This window comes from Microcaecilia unicolor, chromosome 8, assembly GCF_901765095.1.
Source record: "Microcaecilia unicolor chromosome 8, aMicUni1.1, whole genome shotgun sequence".
In the NCBI taxonomy this organism is placed as follows: domain Eukaryota; kingdom Metazoa; phylum Chordata; class Amphibia; order Gymnophiona; family Siphonopidae; genus Microcaecilia; species Microcaecilia unicolor.
The window spans coordinates 237,617,503-237,638,164 of record NC_044038.1 but is presented as its reverse complement, the minus strand read 5'-3'; the positions used below and the strand labels follow the sequence as shown (position 1 = coordinate 237,638,164).

Below are 20,662 nucleotides of genomic sequence, written 5' to 3'. Positions count from 1 at the left end.
GTTTTGTTGGTGCTCTATTATCATCAATCTATATAAATGACAAGTGACCGACTCACCCGCAAATGCGCAGTAGAGCCCGACCGTTCAGACAGCAACAGTCCAGAGGTGGGGCGAGCAGGGCCGGTCTTAGGGCAAGGCTACCGCATAGGGCCTCACGCTCAAGGGAGCCCCGCGCGGCGCGCCTGAACTCCGCCCCGACTGGCCGTCCAGTTCCAGTCCCCCTCCCTCTGAATTTTAAAAGTCATCTAAGTTACGTCGTCTGGGTTATGGCGGCAGCAGTAGAAAGTGTGCGAGCTGCTCAGCGCTTCAGGAGCCTTCCCTTCCCTGTCTCAGCTGTGGTCCCGCCCTTGCAGAAACAGGAAATGAGGGCGGGACCACAGCTGAGACAGAGAAAGGAAGGCTCCTGAAGCGCACAGCTCGCAAGCTTTTCACTGCTGCTGCCTGCCGCTGTAACCCGACGAGGTATGGTGACTTTTAAAATTTGGAGGGCAGGGGATTGGAGCTCGGAGGGAGGCCTTGGAGGGAGAGGGGCCTTGGAGCTGGGACGGAGGGAGGGAGGGGGGCCTTGGAGGAGGGAGGGAATGAGGCCTTGGAGCTGGGAGGGAGGGAGGGGGGCCTTGGAGCTGGGAGGGAGGGAGGGAATTAGAGACTTGAAAATAGAACAGACCAATACGTCTAGTTTATTTATATAACACACTCAATCAACTTCCTTATGTTGGATGCCATGTACGGAGCATCCTGAATTAACTGGTGAATATTCTATGGACCTGAAATACACTGGCATTTGCCTTTTTCAGAAATTTTGAATCGACATAGAAATGTTAGTGTGGTCAAAAAGGATTTCACACTGTCTGCAGTTTTCTGTACCAGAAACAAAGAGTTAATTCAGCTTAAAGAGGAACTGGCTAAAGTTTGAAAGACGTTTTCACTATTACTTGGCAAGCAGAAAATCAAACCTCACCTTCACAAAATGATCCCAAAAAAGAGTAATGCATGGATATTTCTATGGGTGATTCTAGTCTTAGTGCACCTACAGTGTGCCTTAGTAAACAGAGCCCCGAATTTGAAAGTGGCAGATAGAATCTAGATCGGAATTATTTTTTTCTGTTACTTACAATTATTTGAATGGTAAGGTCAATTAGAACGTCATATAAAATTTGGTGTATGGAGGATAATCCTAAATTTGAGAGAGAGGATCTTACAAATATAGCAGCAATGTTAAGGATTGTACGATTTGCCAAATCGCTTCTCAGAATTTGTGAATTATATGACGTTCAAACAGAATATGTATCAAAGGGATAAGGCCTGTGGCGCAGAGACCTGCCCATCCCCCCCAACATACAAATGATACTAAAAAAGCCTGTGCAGCCTTCTACATGGAATGTTGCTAGTGGAATCGCAACATTCCATGTAGAATCTCCAATAGTAGCAACATTCCATGTAGAATCTCCAATAGTATCTATTTTATTTTTGTTACATTTGTACCCCACGCTTTCCCACTCATGGCAGGCTCAATGCGGCTTACATGGGGCAATGGAGGGTTAAGTGACTTGCCCAGAGTCACAAGGAGCTGCCTGTGCCTGAAGTAGGAATCGAATTCAGTTCCTCAGTTCCCCAGGACCAAAGTCCACCAACCTAACCACTAGGCCACCACTCCATTATATTCAATGGGGTATCCTGAAAACCCCGGCTGACTGGGTGTGGCTCGAGGACTGGGCTGAAAACCCCTGAATTAAGAGGTAGAAAACAAAGAAAATGGGAAAATACAATATTTAAATGAGAGATCGGAGATCTGTATAAACCATTTTCAATCATACCAAGAGAGGTTAAATTGGGGGGGGGGGGGGGGGGGGGGGGGGGATGGTAGCAGTGGGAGAAGGGAAGTCCAGGGAGGGAGGCAAGACTACAGTTGAAAGATAAATTGGGGAAGGCCCATAGTGAGATTTTATTTTTACCATTTACACTAACCTATTGTCAGTTATAAATGCTCTCCTCCCCCCCCACCAAACAAGTAAAAGCACATGGCACTGTTTTTCGGGATGATTGTGAAAATAGCTTGGAACTTTATATGAAATTTCACCAGAACGACTATTTTGGGAAAACTCTTTACATATTACCCAGCCCTGTGGCTTGTATTGAACGTCAGCTGATAGACACCCTTGCCTGGGGTATTCGGTGACAGCTTGGTAATAAGATCCTGTTTTGTCTTTGTCGGATTTCAGATGGTTCCTGCTGCAGGCATATACTTCTGAGTCACAAAGCAATCTTCTGTTACATAATTTGTCTTGTTTCTGTGGGGGTGGAGTTAAGAAAAGGTTATTCCTAATAATTTCCTCAGATGTTTCAGTAGCCACCCACATCTTTTTAGCTCTACATAAGTCAATTTAGATTGTAAGCTCCTCTGAGCAGGGACCGTCCTTCTTTGTTGATCTGTACAGCGCTGCGTAACCCTAGTAGCGCTCTAGAAATGTTTAGTAGTAGTAGTCAATCCCTCATCTGGGTTTTATACTTTCCCTCCCAAGTTCTGTTCAACCAAGGCTACGCAGATGCGATTTCGGAGGCTCTGAACCATTTTAGATCATGTAGGGCAGGGGTACTCAAACCTGTTCTTGGGGTCTGCAGGCCAGTCGGGTTTTTCCGGGTATCCCTAATGAATACGCACGAGAGAGAGTGAGAGTTGCATATAATGGAGGTGACGGGCATGCAAGTCTCGCTTGGGACCAAGGGCGTAGCCAGACAGCAGATTTTGGGTGGGCCTAGGCAAGAAGTGGGTGGGCACCAAATGTTCTCCCCCCCCCCCATGCCAAAAAAATAGCTGGTGGGAAAATGCTTCTCTCCACCTTGGTAGTCTGCAGCAGGCATATGCTGAAAACTGAGCACGCGCAGGTGTCTGTATCTTGGAGAGTAGCGTTTTCGTTACCAGCAGGGAGAAGTCTTCAGCTGGCAGAGCTTGGGATCCTTACCAGCTACCAGTAAATGTGTGCTACTGTTGGTTGGACCTGAACCCTAAGTGGGTGGGCCCCGGCCCACCCAGGCCCACCTGTGGCTACGCCACTGCTTGGGACTATCGTGAAAACGCAACTGGCCTCTAGGAGACCACAAAACAAAAAAAAGAGAAACAGAGATGTATTAGTGAGTGGAGGAGTGGCCTAGTGGTTAGGGTGGTGGACTTTGGTCCTGAGGAACTGAGTTCGATTCCCACTTCAGGCACAGGCAGCTCCTTGTGACTCTGGGCAAGTCACTTAACCCTCCATTGCCCCATGTAAGCCGCATTGAGCCTGTCATGAGTGGGAAAGCGCAGGGTACAAATGTAACAAAAATAAAATAGATACTATTGGAGATTCTACATGGAATGTTGCTAATATTGGAGATTCTACTTGGAATGTTGCTATTCTACTAGCAACATTCCATGTACAAGGCTGCGCAGGCTTCTGTTTCTGTGAGTCTGACGTCCTGCACATACGTGCAGGACGTCAGACTCACAGAAGCAGAAGCCTGCGCGGCCACATTGGTGATCTGCAAGGGCCGACTTCTACATGGAATGTTGCTAGTGGAATAGCAACATTCCATGTAGAATCTCAAATAGTAGCAACAGTGGAGGAGTGGCCTATTGGTTAGGGTGGTGGACTTTGGTCCTGGGGAACTGAGGAACTGAGTTCGATTCCCGGCACAGGCAGCTCCTTGTGACTCTGGGCAAGTCACTTAACCCTCCTTTGCCTGCCGCATTGAGCCTGCCACGAGTGGGAAAGCGCAGGGTACAAATGTAACAAAAATGTTAAAAAATTAAGGAACCGGTGCTTCCTATTGTAAAATCGCTGTTGGTGATTTATTCTTTTAATTTATTTCAAAATGATTCATCTTATGTCTTGGATATTTTTACCTATTGTTGTTTTGTATTTTCGTTATACTTCTCTTATTGCAATTAGCTTTAAAAGTTTGGCGTAAGCCACATGGAACCTCAGCTTGTTTTTGGGATAATGCGAGGCACAAATACCATAAATATATAAATAAAAAATGTCCTTGAAACGACATCCTTTTCTGTATCTGCAGCATAAGGTAAATAAATACTCCCATTTTAAGGCTATACTTCTAGGTCAAGGTAAGTACAAACATTTAGTAGTGCTGAGCAGCGACAATTAAAGCAATACGGGTAATGCAGCTGGAAGGAAATCCTGGCAGCCTACTGGAGAGGAAATGGACTGTGCAGATGCTTTGCCCCCCCCTTATATTCAGATTGATTGGAAATGCAGGTGTGGAAGTGGAAAACAAATGTAGCTACTTAGTCTAGTCAAAGTTTATCATAATAAACAAAACTTTTAACAATGTAGCGACTCTTCCTCTTCCTTCACATGCTATGTTCTTTTATTTTAGAGCTGGAGCATTTTGGCTTCCTCTTTCTCCAAAATGAGAAGCAGTTTCTTAGCCGTTCGTTAGCCATTTTTATTCTCAGGTCGTCTCTCTCTCCTTTTTATTTTTTTTATGGCTGACTCTTTTTGAGATTGTTTCCTAATATTTCTTTATTATGTATTTGTTGCCGTTGTATCCCTCATTTTCCCACCTTTTTGCAGGCTCAATATAGTAATATAGTATAGTAGATGACGGCAGAAAAAGACCTGCACGGTCCATCCAGTCTGCCCAACAAGATAAACTCACATATGCTACTTTTTGTGTATACCTTACCTTATATTCCCCCCCTATTTTGTTACATTTGTACCCCGCGCTTTCCCACTCATGGCAGGCTCAATGCGGCAGGCAATGGAGGGTTAAGTGACTTGCCCAGAGTCACAAGGAGCTGCCTGTGCCGGGAATCGAACACAGTTCCTCAGTTCCCCAGGAGCAAAGTCCACCACCCTAACCACTAGGCCACTCCTCCACTCTGATTTGTACCTGTCCTTTTCAGGGCACAGACCGTATAAGTCTGCCCAGCACTATCCCTGCCTCCCACCACCAGCTCTGGCACAGACCGTATAAGTCTGCCCAGCACTTATACGGCCCACAATGTGGCTTACAGTGTGCCGTAGTGGCGATCGCCATTTCCAGAATGAGAAATACAAGATGGAATTTCATTAAGTTCATAAATGATGGAGTAACTTAAAATTAGATAATCAGTTCATTTCCGGCGTGGGAGGTTAGTTGATGAAGCGTTAACGTTCATTATTTACATAGTGGGTTAAGCAGTCAGGTGTAGAGAGTTCGGTTTTGTCTAGTTCTGGAAGAGTTTCATTGTTTGGTGTTTAGGAAGGATCTTTGTGCTATTGTAACTTCATAGTTCTCCTTTTATTTGATACTAGTAAAAAAGGCCCGTTTCTGGAACGAATGAAACGGGCGCTAGCAAGGTTTTCCTGGGAGTGTGTATGTTTGAGAGAGAGAGAGCCAGAGTGAATGTGCGGGTGTGTGACAGAGTGAGACTGTCTGTGTGACAGTGTGTGTGTAAGAATGAGAGTGTGTGACAGAGCCCCCTCCCCTGTTCCTAATGCCCCTTACCCCGTTCCCTCCCCTCCTTTTCCTCCTCCTTCCCACACTTTGGGTTCCTTAAGGCTTTCAAAAGTCTATGTACCCCTGTGGCCCTAACGCCCAGTATCCGGATACCCCACTGCTTTCCTCCTCACCCCTCCCCCAAGATGTAATACTTTTACGTCCTTCATTTAAAAAAAAAAAAAAAAAAAAGTGTCCTATCTACCCTGTGTACAAATGCCCGGCATTCAGATTGTGTTCCTCTCGTAAATTTTCATTTCTTTCATTCATTCAGAACTTGCCCCCCCCCCCCCCCCTGAACACTTTTGGTTCCTTCAGTCTTTTAAAACTGTCCTATGTACCCTGTGTGCTAATGGCCAGCATTGAGATTATTTTCCTGTCCCAAATTTGAATGTCTTTCAGTCATTCACAACTCCCCCCCCCCCTTCTCCAGTTTAACACTTTCATTTCCCTCAGTCTTTTAAAACTCTCCTATCTACCCTGTGTCCTAATGGCCAGCATTCAGATTGTTTTCCTTTCCCAAATGTTCATGTCTTTCAGTCGTTCAGAACTCCCCCCCCTCCCCCCATTTAACACTTTTGGTTCCTTCAGTCTTTTAAAACTCTCCTATCAACCCTGTGTCCTAATGGCCAGCACTCAGATTGTTTAGCTTTGCCAAGTTGTCTGTCACTGAGGTCAGTGCATGCCTGCCTAGCAGACCACTTCCGGCAGGCATGGTCCCAGGCACATCCTGTTGGAGGTGAGAATTATTATATAGGATATTGCCAATCATAGACTGTCTACTTGGTTTACAATACCTTTAAATAATATGACGACGTTAACAGTGGGAAGTAGAAAAGGGAAAGGTATAATAGGAGGCCCAGGTAACAATGTAATATAAAACGAAATTAAAAAAAAATTAAAATACAAGAAGAGGGAAGGATATAGGAAAGAAAAAAACAACACAACAGTCCAGGTTATCCTGCAGTAGAGACCTTGCTCCATTTTTCTTTTAAATGTACTGTACTATCTAATTAGAGGAAAATGCCTTTTTATTTAAATTTTATAACTTTTTATGGTACTTTTGCAAAGAAGCTGATGAATGGTATGAATTAGCGCATTTTTTGCGGGGAGGGGTGGGGCAGGGGGCGTTAGTTTGAGTTAAGTGGGGGCAGGTTAAAGGACACGGGGAGGTTTGTTTGTGGGGTGGGAAGTGTTCCTGTTTTCATGTTACTGGGGAAAATGCCTTTTTGAAGTAAAATGTTTTCAAAGCTTGTTTTGAGTTTTTCAAGAAAACGGGGATCTAAAGGAAGGTGATCCAGAAGCGTCAGGGCAACAATTTTGAAACAAGGGTCATATCAAGGTCCAACTATTAAACAGGAATGGACAACCAGAAGATTGTGATGGGCCAAACATTGGGATTGAGAGGGAGTGTGGGGAATGAGTAAAGTGCTTAGAAAAGAGGGAATATTCGTATATGATGAATTTTGAAAGGAATTTTATAGGCAATAGGTAACCCATGCTCAGCTCTTCATGTGGGGTGTATGGCAGTCTTTCATAGTGAATAGCAACAAGACATTGGGGAATAGCTGAATTCAAGTTGGGCGAAATTCTATTTGAGTAACATTTGCACACAAGAAATGTAATATTTAATCCTTGTTTGGGTAGGGAAAAGTCTGTGTAAAATTGTTCTTGGTCCACGTGGTGTCATAGTAGTGGGTAATAGATTCCTAGTGGTGAATGTGGCTGAGGAGGAGGGTTTCAAAAACTGTGAAATATCGAGAACAAAAGCTGGCATTTGTCTCTGGTCAGGTGAATTATTTGAAATCATTTTGTTCTCTGGGCTGTGCAAGCATTGCGGCCGTCCAGGGCACAAGGGAGGTGGGGCAGCAAAATTGATCCCCGTCCATTGTCTCCTCTTCTTGGCCTGGCACAGCGGGCAGAGCTGGAGTGCTGGGGGCAAGTTGCACCAAGTGTGATTCTGGCTTGATATGCTGCTGTGTGGCAGCTTGTGTTGATTACTGCAACCATGTGCCTGGGTCACCAAGACACGTAAACAGTTGTTAACTTGCATTGATTTCTATCTTTATTTGTAGTTGGCCTGGCATCTTACACAAGTGGAGGAGTGGCCTAGTGGTTAGGTCTTTGGTCCTGGGGAACTAAGGAACTGAGTTCAATTCCCACTTCAGGCACAGGCAGCTCCTTGTGACTCTGGCCAAGTCACTTAACCCTCCGTTGCCCCATGTAAGCCGCATTGAGCCTGCCATGAGTGGGAAAGCGCAGGGTACAAATGTAACAAAAATAAATAAAGAAGAAGCCCTGGTATTCTTTGTATGTTTTTTCCCTCTGGTATGCAAAGTGTATCTTATTCTGTTTCTTTGGTAAGGCTTGTTTTGTGTGTTTAAAGGTAGCAGTTTATTCAAAGTAAAGAGAATGTGACACCTGTGTTGTTTTCAGCATGCAAAGGGATCATAATAAGTACATAAGTAATGCCACACTGGGAAAAGACCAAGGGTCCATCGAGCCCAGCATCCTGTCCACCACAGCGGCCAATCCAGGCCAAGGGCACCTGGTGAGCTTCCCAAACGTACAAACATTCTATACACGTTATTCCTGGAATTGTGGATTTTTCCCAAGTCCATTTAGTAGTGGTTTATGGACTTGTCCTTTAGGAATCCGTCCAACCCCTTTTTAAACTCTGCCAAGCTAACTGCCTTCACCACGTTCTCCGGCAACGAATTCCAGAGTTTAATTATGTGTTTGGTGAAGAAAACCTTTCTCCGATTTGTTTAAAATTTACTACACTGTAGTTTCATCGCATGCCCCCTAGTCCTAGTATTTTTGGAAAGCGTGAACAGACGTTTCACATCCACCTGTTCCACTCCATGATGGACTTTGAGTCATGGCCCCCTCTATTTAATCATACCTTTAACTTTTGAGGCCCTGTCCCCCAGATTCTTTCAGCAGCGACTAAAGTTGCATGCGCAAATCAGCACATGTGGCCGATTTGCCCACGCAAAATTGCTTAATCAGTGTTGATACTTGGCCACTAGAAACCAATTATTGGCACTAATTAGAATTTACACACACAGCTTTCTAAGTGAACTCTGTAAAGTGGTGCATGTGAATCTCAAAAGGGGGCGTGGCCACGGGATGGGCATGGGTGTTTCATGGACGTGCCTAAAAATTACGAGCACGTTTATAGAGTACACCCGATCTGCGCCTAAATTAGGTGTGGGCATTTACACCAGGGTTTAGTTGGTTTACATGGTTGCTCCTAAATTGTAGTCATGGGGATAGATGCTATGTAATGTGAAGGGGCATAATCGAACGTCGCCAGCGATCTATTTTGGCGGCAGCGCTACAGCTGGGTGGAACTGTATTATCGAAAAAGATGGCCGGCCATCTTTTCTTTCGATAATACGGTGTAGCCCGGCCAAATGCCAGAGTTCGCCGGGTTTGAGATCGCCGGTTTTGTTTTTCAGCGCTAATGGAAAAAAATGTCAGCGATCTCAAACCCGACGAAATCCAAGGCATTTGGTTGTGGGAGGAGCCAGCATTTGTAGTGCACTGGTCCCCCTGACATGCCAGTACACCAACCGGGCATCCTAAGGGGGCACTTCTAAAAATTAAAAAAAGTACAAAACAACCTCCCAGGTGCATAGCTCCCTTACCTTGGGTGCTGAGCCCCCCAAATCCCCTCCAAACCTACTCCCCACAACTCTACACCATTACCATAGCCCTTGTGGGTGAAGGGGGCACCTACATGTGGGTACAGTGGGTTTTGGGGGGGTTTGGAGGGCTCAACACTTACCACAAGTGTAACGGGTAGGGAGGGATGGGCCTGGGTCTGCCTGCCTGAAGTGCACTGCACCCATTAAAAACTGCTCCAGGGACTTGCATACTGCTGTCAGGGTATGACATTTGAGGCTGGCAAAAAAGTTTTTATTTTTATGTTTTTAGTGTGGGAGGGGGTTGGTGACCACTGGGGGACTACGGGGAGGTCATCCCCCATTCCCTCCAGTGGTCATCTGGTCAGTTGGGGCATCTTTTTGAGGCTTGGTCGTGAAAATAAAAGGACCAAGTAAACCCGGTGAAATACTGATTAACGCCGCTTTTTTTTTTCGTGAAAGCCGGCCATCTGGTAGCCACGCCCATGCCTGCCCATGTCCCGCCTTCTCTAAGCCGCCGACACGCCCCCTTGAACTTTTGCTGGCAAGGCCACAGGAAAACAGCAATGCAGTCAAAAACGCCGCTTTTGATTATACCGATTTTGCCGCTTTTGAGAGATCGCCGGCCATCTCCCGATTTATGTCGGGAAATGGCCGGCAATCACTTTCGAAAATAAGCCTGATAGTAGCATAGTAGATGACGGCAGAGAAAGACCTGCACGGTCCATCCAGTCTGCCCAACAAGATAAACTCATATGTGCTACTTTTTGTGTATACCTGACCTTGATTAGTATCTGCCATTTTCAGGGCAGAGACGGTAGAAGTCTGCACACCACTAGCCCCACCTTCCACCACCTGCTCTGCCACCCAATCTCGGCTAAGCTTCTGAGGATCCATTCCTTCTGAACAGGATTCCTTTATGCTTATCCCACGCATTTTTGAATTCCGTTACCATTTTCATCTCCACCACCTCCCGCGGGATGGCATTCCAAGCATCCACCTCTCTCTCCATAAAAAAATTCTTCCTGACATTTTTCCTTGAGTCTGCCCCTCTTCAACCTCATTTCAGGTCCTCTAGTTCTACCGCCTTCTCATCTACGTAAAAGGTTCATTTGCGGATTAATACCTTTCAAATATTTGAATGTCTGTATCATATCACCCCTGCTTCTCCTTTCCTCCAGGGTATTCATGTTCAGGTCAGCAAGTCTATGTGTAGTCTATAAATGACGCCTAACTTGCTATACCACTTAGCCTAACTGGCAGATTCAACCAGTTTACAGAGTAAAACCAACCACACAGAATGCTGAAAAAGGAATTACAGAATCACATTCGCAGCAAGAGCAACCAATGTGGGATAGAAGGAAGCAAATAGTAGGACACAAATAGGGAAAGAAGGGGTACGAACTAGCGGATAGTCGGGGAGCCAAGTTTAATTTATGCCAAAGGCTTGTTAAAAAAAAGCCAGGGTTTAAAAGCATGTTTAAAGGAGAATTCGGCACAGATCGATAAGGGTAGTGAGTTCCAAAGTGAAGGAGCTCAAAGAAAAAGGCATGGTGTGTTATGGACTCTCGAGCAGCACGTGGGTTTGGGAGAACTAAATCATAGCCATTAATGGAGCGAAGTAAACGGGTGGGTGAGTCAGGAATGGTAAAAGTAGGGAAGTACGCAAGTATGCCTAACTGGAAATCCTTGAAGGTAAGAGAGAGAAGTTTTGTAGCGTTATACGTTGCTCAACCAGGAGCCGATGGTATTTATGGAGATAAGGGGAAGCGTGGTCTGATTTCCGGACGTGACAAAGGAGACGCAGTGGTCAGGAGAGATTTCAGTTTCTTTCAATTGTGTGGCATAATCTTTAACATATAATGCCACACCCCTCCCTACTCTCTTTCCTGAACGGATTATAGCCTGGTATAACTATATCTCAGTCATGGTTCTCTGTGAATCATGTTTTCTGTGATCGCCGTTAAATCCAAATCGTCGTCTTCCATCACAGCCTCAAGATCTAAAAACCTTATTGCCCATATTTAGCATATACTGCTTTCCAGACGTTGCTCCTTTTGCCCATTTGCGTAGAGGTATTTAGTTCTTCACTTACCTGAGGGCTTGTGCATACCAGTTAGATGTGAATGAAATGAATCTTACACAATGGAGTTCTCATGAGCAACGCTGTCCCCTTGGGAGTGCCCCATTGTAACTGATTGCAAAACATTTAGGTGGATACGTAACACTGTGACCTTGAAATGAAGTAAGAGCAGCAGTATTACAGGTCCATCATTGATAGGATTTTGACTTGAGTTCCTGATTGCTGAAGTTAATAGCACTACATTGTAGAACAGCGAGTAACAGAGGAATTTTGTTTTTATTCATGTAGGAATATAATTGCATTGTGAAAGAGGATGGTAAGTTATGTAAAACAGAATGAAACATTTTATATATGTATACCTGTAAGAAATAGGGACATTGTTGCATGTGGATAGTCTTCCAGCTGGCTTGCTTTTTAAATGTTTCTATTTTTTTTTTTTTACTATAGTTTGTATGAAATAAAAAAAAAATGATTTGGCAATAGAACTATTATAGAAAACAGGAAATACGGTCCATGTTGCCGTTCTGGGACAGACCGAAGGTTCATCAAGCCCAGTATCCTGTTTGTAGTAGTGGCCAATCCAGGTTCAGCTACCTGGCAAGATCCCAAAAAAGCAAAGATAATGAGTGGAATGGAACGGGTCGATGTGGAGCGTCTGTTTACGCTTTCCAAAAATACTAGGACAAGGGGGCACGCGATGAAGCTGCAGTGTGGTAAATTTTAAAACAAATCAGAGGAAAGGTTTCTTCACTCAACGCGTAGTTAAACTCTGGAATTCGCTGCCGGAAAAAGTGGTTTAAGGCAGTTAACTTAGCGGACTTCAAAAAAAGGTTGGACGGCTTCCTGGAGGAAAAGGCCATAGAATGTTATTGAATGGATGAGGGGAATAATACAGTATTTCTAGGATGGGCGGGACAAATTGCTTGTTCTTTTGGCCGCTGTCGGTGACAGGGTGCTGGGCTCGATGAACCCTTGGTCTGTCCCAACATGGGGATGCTTATGTTCTTATGTTGTTTATCCTGGAAATAAGCAGTGGATTCCCACATGTCATTCTTAATACTGTTTATTAAAAGCTTACTATGTTGCATATTCCTAGCTGGGGGATGTAAGTGATTTACAGCTTAAAAAAAAACCCCATATAAACAGAAAAGAAAGGAATTCCATCTTAAAATAGGAAAGATAAAAACAAATATTCATTGTCAAGCAACCTAATTAACATTAATGCCATTAAAGGCTCTGCAGGTCGACCACCGACCAGGGCTCATCAAGATCCACCCGATAAAGCCAAAGAATATTAGTGGGTTTTAAAAAGGGATTTGAATCAGGAAAATGGGGGCTTAGGACAGATATGACCAGGCAAGGAATTCCAGAGTGTGGGGGCAATAATGTAGAATGTAGATTGGTGGGTGGATCCTAAAATGGTCTTGCTGCGGTCCAGGGAGAACCATATGATTTTCATCAAGGGAGGGGGAGCAGGGGGAGGAATGTAAGGAATGGTTAAAGAAGAGAGATAGGCAGGGATACCAGAGTGATGAGCTTTATAGGTCAAAGTCAAAATTTTAAATGTAATCTGACCAGGAATTGGGAGCCAGTGTAGACACGAGAGTAAGGTAGTACGGTCAGATCTTCTGGATTTGCAAAGGAAGCTTGCTGCACAATTTTGAAGAGTTTAAAATTGTTTAATCTGTGACTAGGGGAGACCTATGTAAACAGAATTGCAATAATGTATGCAGTGGATCAAAATCAAGAGAAGGCCAAAGCGAACATAACATTTGAAGAGCAGCAAGTCCGATATGACTAAACCAAAATGTGCTGTGTAAAAGCCAAGTCAGAATCGATCCAAAGAGACCAGGGCAAGGGGAAGATAAAAAAAAAAAACAGGAATATGAGAGGGCTGAGACGTAGACCCAAAGATCCAACACACAGTGCCTTTACCAGGATTCAGTTTTATAGGCCCTTTTACTAAGGCGGGGCGAAAAATGGCCTGCGCTGGGCGCGTGTTTTGGACATGCGCAGGTCCATTTTTCAGCATGACTTTTTTTTTTTTGTTACATTTGTACCACCCCGCACTTTCCCACTCATGGCAGGCTCAATGCGGCTTACATGGGGCAATGGAGGGTTAAGTGACTTGCCCAGAGTCAAAATTAAAACCAGTGCGCATCCATTTTCGGCCTGAGACCGTACCGCCACCCATTGACTTAGGTCTGACACGTTAACCAGGCGGTAATCAGCGTACGTGCACTGCTGATTACTGTCGGGTAAGCGCCATGTGGTAGAAAACTTCTACCATGTGTTTTGGACAAGTGTCAAAAATGTAATTACCACCCAGGGCACGTGGTAGCCAGATGGTAGTTCCAATTTGACACGTGTTGGACATGTGTAGGCGCCTACATTGCCTTAGTAAAAGGGCCCCTTAATTTGTTAGATATCAGCCATGATGCTATTGCATTCAAGCAAGTCTGGAGCGGGTACAAATTGATATTTTAAAAGAGAGACCAGGAAAAAAAAAAGGTAAGATGTAATCGGCGTAAATGTAGAATCTGCAATTAAAGGATTGAATTAAAGTTGCCAGAGGACTGAAATAGATTGAACAAGAAGGGAGAAGATCATTAAGGGATCCCACATTTTAAGAGAAGAAATATTGGACCCTACAGATACTGAAAAAAACACGATCAGTATTTCACCCAGCAGGGCTGCGTCAGGGGCTACAAAACAAATGGCATAACATTTAAAAACATGTATAATCACAAACGAGATGTGTCTAGATATACAAAATTAAAAACATATAGTACATTATAAAAGAACAATATATCATATTAACATGTCATCATTTCGTTTTTTAATGTGGGATATTTATATTTCATTGTTTTATTTTAGTTTTGGTAGACTTATTAAGATTCTATGAAAAATTGTTTTTTTAATAAAAATTGTATATAAACATTTCTGCATTAATATATATATTTCGCTTTTAGAATATATATATCATATTTATTGGTTGTTATTGAGTATATTAATCATTGATTTTTATGGACATCAATACATTTCTTTATGTTTTTATATGTCATATCATTTGTTTTGTAGCCCCTGACGCAGCCCTGCTGGGCGAAACACGGCCAGTGTCGGGCTGATTCTGAATATTTTTGTCATATAATAAATTGATATTTCTCTCATTGATCTGCTCTTTTATTTTCCCATTTTGGAGTTTGCAGACTGGTTGCCCTGTTTTCTTGGACCCTTTATTTTTTTCATGTGTAATCAAATTTGTTCCTAAAGATATCATCTGCATGTGTTCAGTCCTCACCTTTTTATCGTTTACCTGAACTATTTAACACTAAGAAAGAAACATCACTAAAAACTAGGTGAGTTTTCTAGAGACTTAGCTGGATATTTAATAAAGTTAGGGCAATTAATTGCATTTATTACTATCTCAATTAGTTTGTATTTGAGCAGCAAGAGGAGAGGAAAAAAAACCCATTTCCCTTCTTTTCCCCCACCCCTCCCCGACAAATGTAGTCAGTGTTATTTCAGTGAAGCTGTTTATTTCTCTGGCATAAAATAAAACTTATTCTCATAAGACAAATTTCTCTGCAGTGAAGAGCTGGCATACGTCCAAAGTCACGGCCAGCTGTTTTGTTTCCTCTTTTAGAAAAACAAAGGGGTTGATTCAGAAAACCATGTGCTGTGGTTCCATATTTCAAGATGATGCAGAAGCAATGCCCACTCCATCCTGCTTCCATGCTGCCCTTTCTGGAAAAAAATTTGCAGTGAACCCCCCCCCACACACACACACACACTTATTTAGCAGATTGATCGGCATGTTGCAGCTCAAAATTTGAAGATGGTGATGTGGATGCCAGAGAGTGCCTGGGAGGGGGGGGGGGGGAGGTCCTGGGAGCCACTAGGCACCAGGGATGGGGGGGGGGGGGTCCTGGGAGCCACTAGGCGCCAGGGATATTTACTTGTAGGATCGAGGCGGATAGGGGGGGGTACCGCTAGACACCAGGGTTATTTTTTGTGAATGGTAACAAGGCTATTCTTTTGTTCCCTAGTGGAACTACTGCAAAAGTTCAAACTAACCCTGAGCCAGTACGTCAAGCTCCATCTCTGGCCATCTTCAAGTCTAAGCTGAAAGCCCACCTTTTTGATGCTTAACTCCTAACCCTTATTCACTTGTCCAGACCCCTTATTTTATCATCCTCACTTTAATATTCCCTTATCTCTTGTTTGTCCTGTTTGTCTGGCCTAATTAGATTGTAAGCTCTGTCGAGCCGGGACTGCCTCTTCATGTTCAAGTGTACAGCGCTGCGTACGTCTAGTAGCGCTTTAGAAATTATAAGTAGTAGTAACCCAACACCACCTTTGACCTGGTGGTAAATTTCTCGTGTTTTGCTCGCTTTCAGATTGTCTCTGTACTTCTTCACACTGAAGTGAATATAGCTAATAGTCTTGTTACCATTCATTTTAATACGCTGCGCTGTGCAGTGTTAACTGCCGCGCTGAACTCCTTTCTGCATCACGTGATCAGTAATGTGTGCACAGACCTCTCATTGACCTTGAGCATCAGTACCAAAAGAGTGACGCAGTGGAAGTGAGGGAGTCCCAGATTGCACTGCATGAATCCTTATGTCTGCATGTACCAGTTTAACGCAGCAGACTAACAAAATGAATAAATTACATAATTAAGATCCTCTCATTCTCTTTTTCTAGTCTGTTCCTGAGGAGATTCTTAAATTAAAGCTCCTCCTACTTTCACTCCCTCATTACTATGGATGTAAATACCTTGGGCTCCTGCTGTGATCCTTTTATATAGGGATTTCTTTAGTTGGAAGCTTTTCAACTTATCTGATTGCCAAGGTTAAAAAGCTCCAGCAGGAGTTGTACTAAAATTATAGTCCTACTCGCCCTGCGGCAAAAGAAAATAATTAAAATAATTTTATTATCTTAGCCATTGTTTATCTTCCTGTGTTGCAGTGAAAAGCTTGTTTATTCGGTGTTGTTTGGAAGCCCCCAAGGAGGATCTACAGAAAATTAGCAGAAAGCCAGATAAAATATCCAGCAATGCCAAGTCTCTCTTGATAGGAGTGTGTCACGTTCCTTTCTCACACTCATTGCAGCCTCGGTGCCAGCGCCATGTACGAGTTAAGCCTAAGAGGAGAAAAACATGACCTCAACTGTAGGAAGAAATCTGAGCCTACCTTCATCCATATTTCCTCCCCTTGCCCCATCCCTTTTCCCTGCACCCGCAAGTATTACATGCTGTGAAATCTGTACATATACTTTTCACCATAGGAGCCAACTTTTCAAAATTATTGGGGGTGCTAAGCCCAATGGAAATGACCCCTCCCTGAACACATACAAGGAATTTTTCTCAATATTGGGGGTGCTCAAGCACCCACAGCACCCACAGAGGTGGCTCCAATGCTTTTCACCACTGAATGGAGGGCAAGTTCCAGCCCAGAGAATTTACCCTTGTCCTGTCCACTCCAAAGAAAAGCAAATATTTTATTCTACTTGTTTCATTTGCAAAGTGGTAAGGACAAGGGTGATGGGGTTTGATAAACTGCCTTTCTGTGGCACAATCAAAGTGGTTTACGTTTTTTATATGCAGAACTAAAATCCTTGATTAATACCCTGGATGCCAGGGCTGACCCAAGGGGGTATATTATGTCCCAGGGAAACCTTTGGCCATGTGCCCCCTTCAAAACCCTGCCCTCTCCCCCTATATCCAGCTTCTCATCCCCACCTACCCCCAGGTCTAGTATCTCATTTCTTCTTTCCTGTCCTCTTACCCCCAAATCTAGCATCTCCTCCCTCTTCCCTTCCCCTTGCTGCAGCTGCTACCCTGCCTCCACCAGGCTTGCCACTGCAATAAAATAAAAGCCCAGCTTTGGCACAAGGCTTTACCTTCTCTGGAACTCATGCTTGAATGCTGCCAAGACTCAGCCCCTCTAATGTGGACTTTCTGAGCCTACCTTCATCTATGTCCTGTCCACTCTGTATCCTTTCGGACGCTCCAAAGAAAAGCAAATAAGTTGAAATGCTTCCAACTAAAGAAATCCCTATAGAAAGTATCACAGCAGGAACTGGGAGCGGAGGAGTAGCCTAGTGGTTAGTGCAGTGGACTTTGATCCTGGGGAACTGAGCTCAATTCCCACTGCAGCTCCTTGTGACTCTGGGCAAGTCACTTAACCCTCCATTGCCCCTGGTACAAAATAAGGACCTGAATATATGTAAACCACTTTGAATGTAGTTGCAAAAACCTCAGAAAGGCAGTATATCAAGTCCCATTTCCCTTCCCCCTTTCCCTTATGACATCACAATATCAGAAGTGAGCCAATTATCAGGCAATCAAGCCATTGTGACATCACTGATGAGGTTGGCTCTTATTGGTGGAATGAGTGGAGGAGTAGCCTAGTGGTTAGTGCAGTGGACTTTGATCCTGGGGAACTGAGCTCAATTCCCACTGCAGCTCCTTGTGATTCTGGGCAAGTCACTTAACCCCCCCCCCCCCCCCCCATTGCCCCTGGTACAAAATAAGGACCTGAATATATGTAAACCACTTTGAATGTAGTTGCAAAAACCTCAGAAAGGCAGTATATCAAGTCCCATTTCCCTTCCCCCTTTCCCTTATGACATCACAATGTCAAAAGTGAGCCAAGTATCGGCCATTGTGACATCACTGATGAGGTTGGCTCTTATTGGTGGAATGAGTGGAGGTGTAGCCTAGTGGTTAGTGCAGTGGACTTTGATCCTGGGGAACTGGGTTTGATTCCCACTGCAGCTCCTTGTGACTCTGGGCAAGTCACTTAACCCTCCATTGCCCCTGGTACAAAATAAGTATGTAAACCGCTTTGAATGTAGTTGCAAAAACCTCAGAAAGGCGGTTTATCAAGTCCCATTTCCCTTTGTCACAGGCGCTCGGAAGGGGGCGAGCTGTGGCAGGAGTTGTGTGGGCCTCTTCTGCAAGAGTTGGAAAGCTAGTGTTCTTAGTGGCAGGGTCAGGCCTGGTGGAAGCATCATCTGAACTATTTCACTCTTTGATCTTCAATCTCACTCTCTGGGATGATTCACCCTTGGCATCTCCAGATATCTTTTAAAGAAAGCCTTAAAACTAAAAAGAAAAAAAAAACATTAACATTTAACTTTTTCCATTAAGGTATTTAACTTTTTAAAAATCCGAGTACGAGCTATATTTTGAATTAATTATCCTCGGAACCTAAAGCTTATCTAACAAACCTCCATTGCCAGTTTATTTTCCTGGTTAGTCTGTACCATGTTAATCATTGCTTGTTCTATTTTGAGTTCCCCTCGGGCAATTTTCCTACAGGAAAACCTGTTCTACAAAGTTAAGAATCCTTCAGGTGAAGAACGGCATTGTTGCTGGTAAATTGAGTAGCTCTGAATTTAGGTAGAAGTTTCGGATTGTCTGTTACAAAGTTACATAATGTCACGAATTGAAAATTAAGTTCCGTACATTTGTTTTAGGATGGTGGGCTCTTGCCGGGTTTACATTTTCAGATGTGGAGCCCAATTTTTAGAGAGGACACTGTCAGCTAGCACATTTGCTTATTTCCGATCTGAGGAAGAAGGGCAACCTTCGAAAGCTAATCAAGAAATGTATTAAGTTATGTCCAATAAAAAAGGTATCATCTTATTTTCTTTTCCATGTTTTATTTTGTTTGATTTCTATAGATTCTACATGGAATGTTGCTATTCCACTAGCAACATTCCATGTAGAAGTCGGCCCTTGTAGATCACCAATGTGGTCGCGCAGGCTTCTACTTCTGTGAGTCTGACGTCCTGCACGTACGTGCAGGACGTCAGACTCACAGAAACAGAAGCCTGCGCAGCCTTCTACATGGAATGTTGCTAGTGGAATAGCAACATTCCATGTAGAATCTCCAATAGTAGCAACATTCCATGTAGAATCTCCAATGGTATCTATTTTACTGTCATAGTAATGCTTGAATGTTTTCACTTATATACACTGTCAGCTAGCACATTTGCTTATTTCCGATCTGACGAAGAAGGGCAACCTTCGAAAGCTAATCAAGAAATGTATTAAGTTATGTCCAATAAAAAAGGTATCATCTTATCTTCTTTTCCATGTTTTATTTTGTTTGATTTCTATTGATAACCTTAAGAGTGGACTAACACGGCTACCACACTCCTCTACTTAATATATAAGTGAAAACATTCAAGCATTACTATGACAGTCTGACAGGGTGGGAGGATGTCTGTATGTCTCTGTTGATCACCCCACCCCTCACCTATCCACACCCATCCTGTTAGAATATCAATGATATGCTTTGATGTCCCCATGCATACCTCCGACCCACCCCCATCCTCCCACCCTGTCAGACTGTCATAGTAATGCTTGAATGTTTTCACTTATATACACTGTCAGCTAGCACATTTGCTTATTTCCGATCTGAGGAAGAAGGGCGACCTTCGAAAGCTAATCAAGAAATGTATTAAGTTATGTCCAATAAAAAAGGTATCATCTTATTTTCTTTTCCATGTTTTATTTTGTTTGATTTCTATTGATAACCTAGAGAGGGCTATGTTTACTAAGGTGCGTTAGCGTTTTTAATGCGCCTGTAAACTTAAGGCACGTTAAATGCCTATACATTTCTAGGGGCACATTAGTGTTTAACGCACGTAAACCATTTATGCGCATTAAAAACGCTAAAGCGCCCAATAGTGCTGCTTAGTAAACTTAGGCGGAAGTGAGGAATTAAGGCGTCTAGGTTGGGATGTGGAAAATCCCCACAGCATTTTACAAAAATTCTGCCTGATGCATTGCCTCCTGTGGTGTCTTGCCTCGTCCAGTGGGAGCAGAATATATATATATATATTTTTTAAAGGCTTCACCCCAAATGTGCTTGGAAACAGCTTTTTAAAATCGCTGCTCCTGATATTTATTTATTTTTATTTTAGTTACATTTGTACCCCGCGCTTTCCCACTCTTGGCAGGCTCAATGCGGCTTACATGGGGCAATGGAGGGTTAAGTGACTTGCCCAGAGTCACAAGGAGCTGCCTGAGCCTGAAGTAGGAATCCAACTCAGTTCCTCAGTTCCCCAGGACCACAGTCCAGCACCCTAACCACTAGGCCACTCCTCCACTGTTGCTACTATTTGAGATTCTACATGGAATGTTGCTATTCCACTAGCAACATTCCGTGTAGAAGTCGGCCCTTGCAGATCACCAATGTGGCCGCGCAGGCTTCTGCTTCTGTGAGTCTGACGTCCTGCACGTACGTGCAGGACGTCAGACTCACAGAAACAGAAGCCTGCGCAGCCTTCTACATGGAATGTTGCAAGTGGAATAGCAACATTCCATGTAGAATCTCCAATAATATCTATTTTATTTTTGTTACATTTGTACCCTGCGCTTTCCCACTCGTGGCAGGCTCAATGCGGCTTACATGGGGCAATGGAGGGTTAAGTGACT

The 20,662-nt window shown here is 43.7% G+C and overlaps 1 protein-coding gene across 1 annotated transcript in view; it reads left to right on the top strand.

The window, feature by feature from the left end:
• The window catches only part of ARHGAP40 (Rho GTPase activating protein 40), an 89,483-nt gene that overhangs the window by 6,959 nt on the left and 61,862 nt on the right, over positions 1-20,662 (top strand). The window lies entirely within an intron of this gene.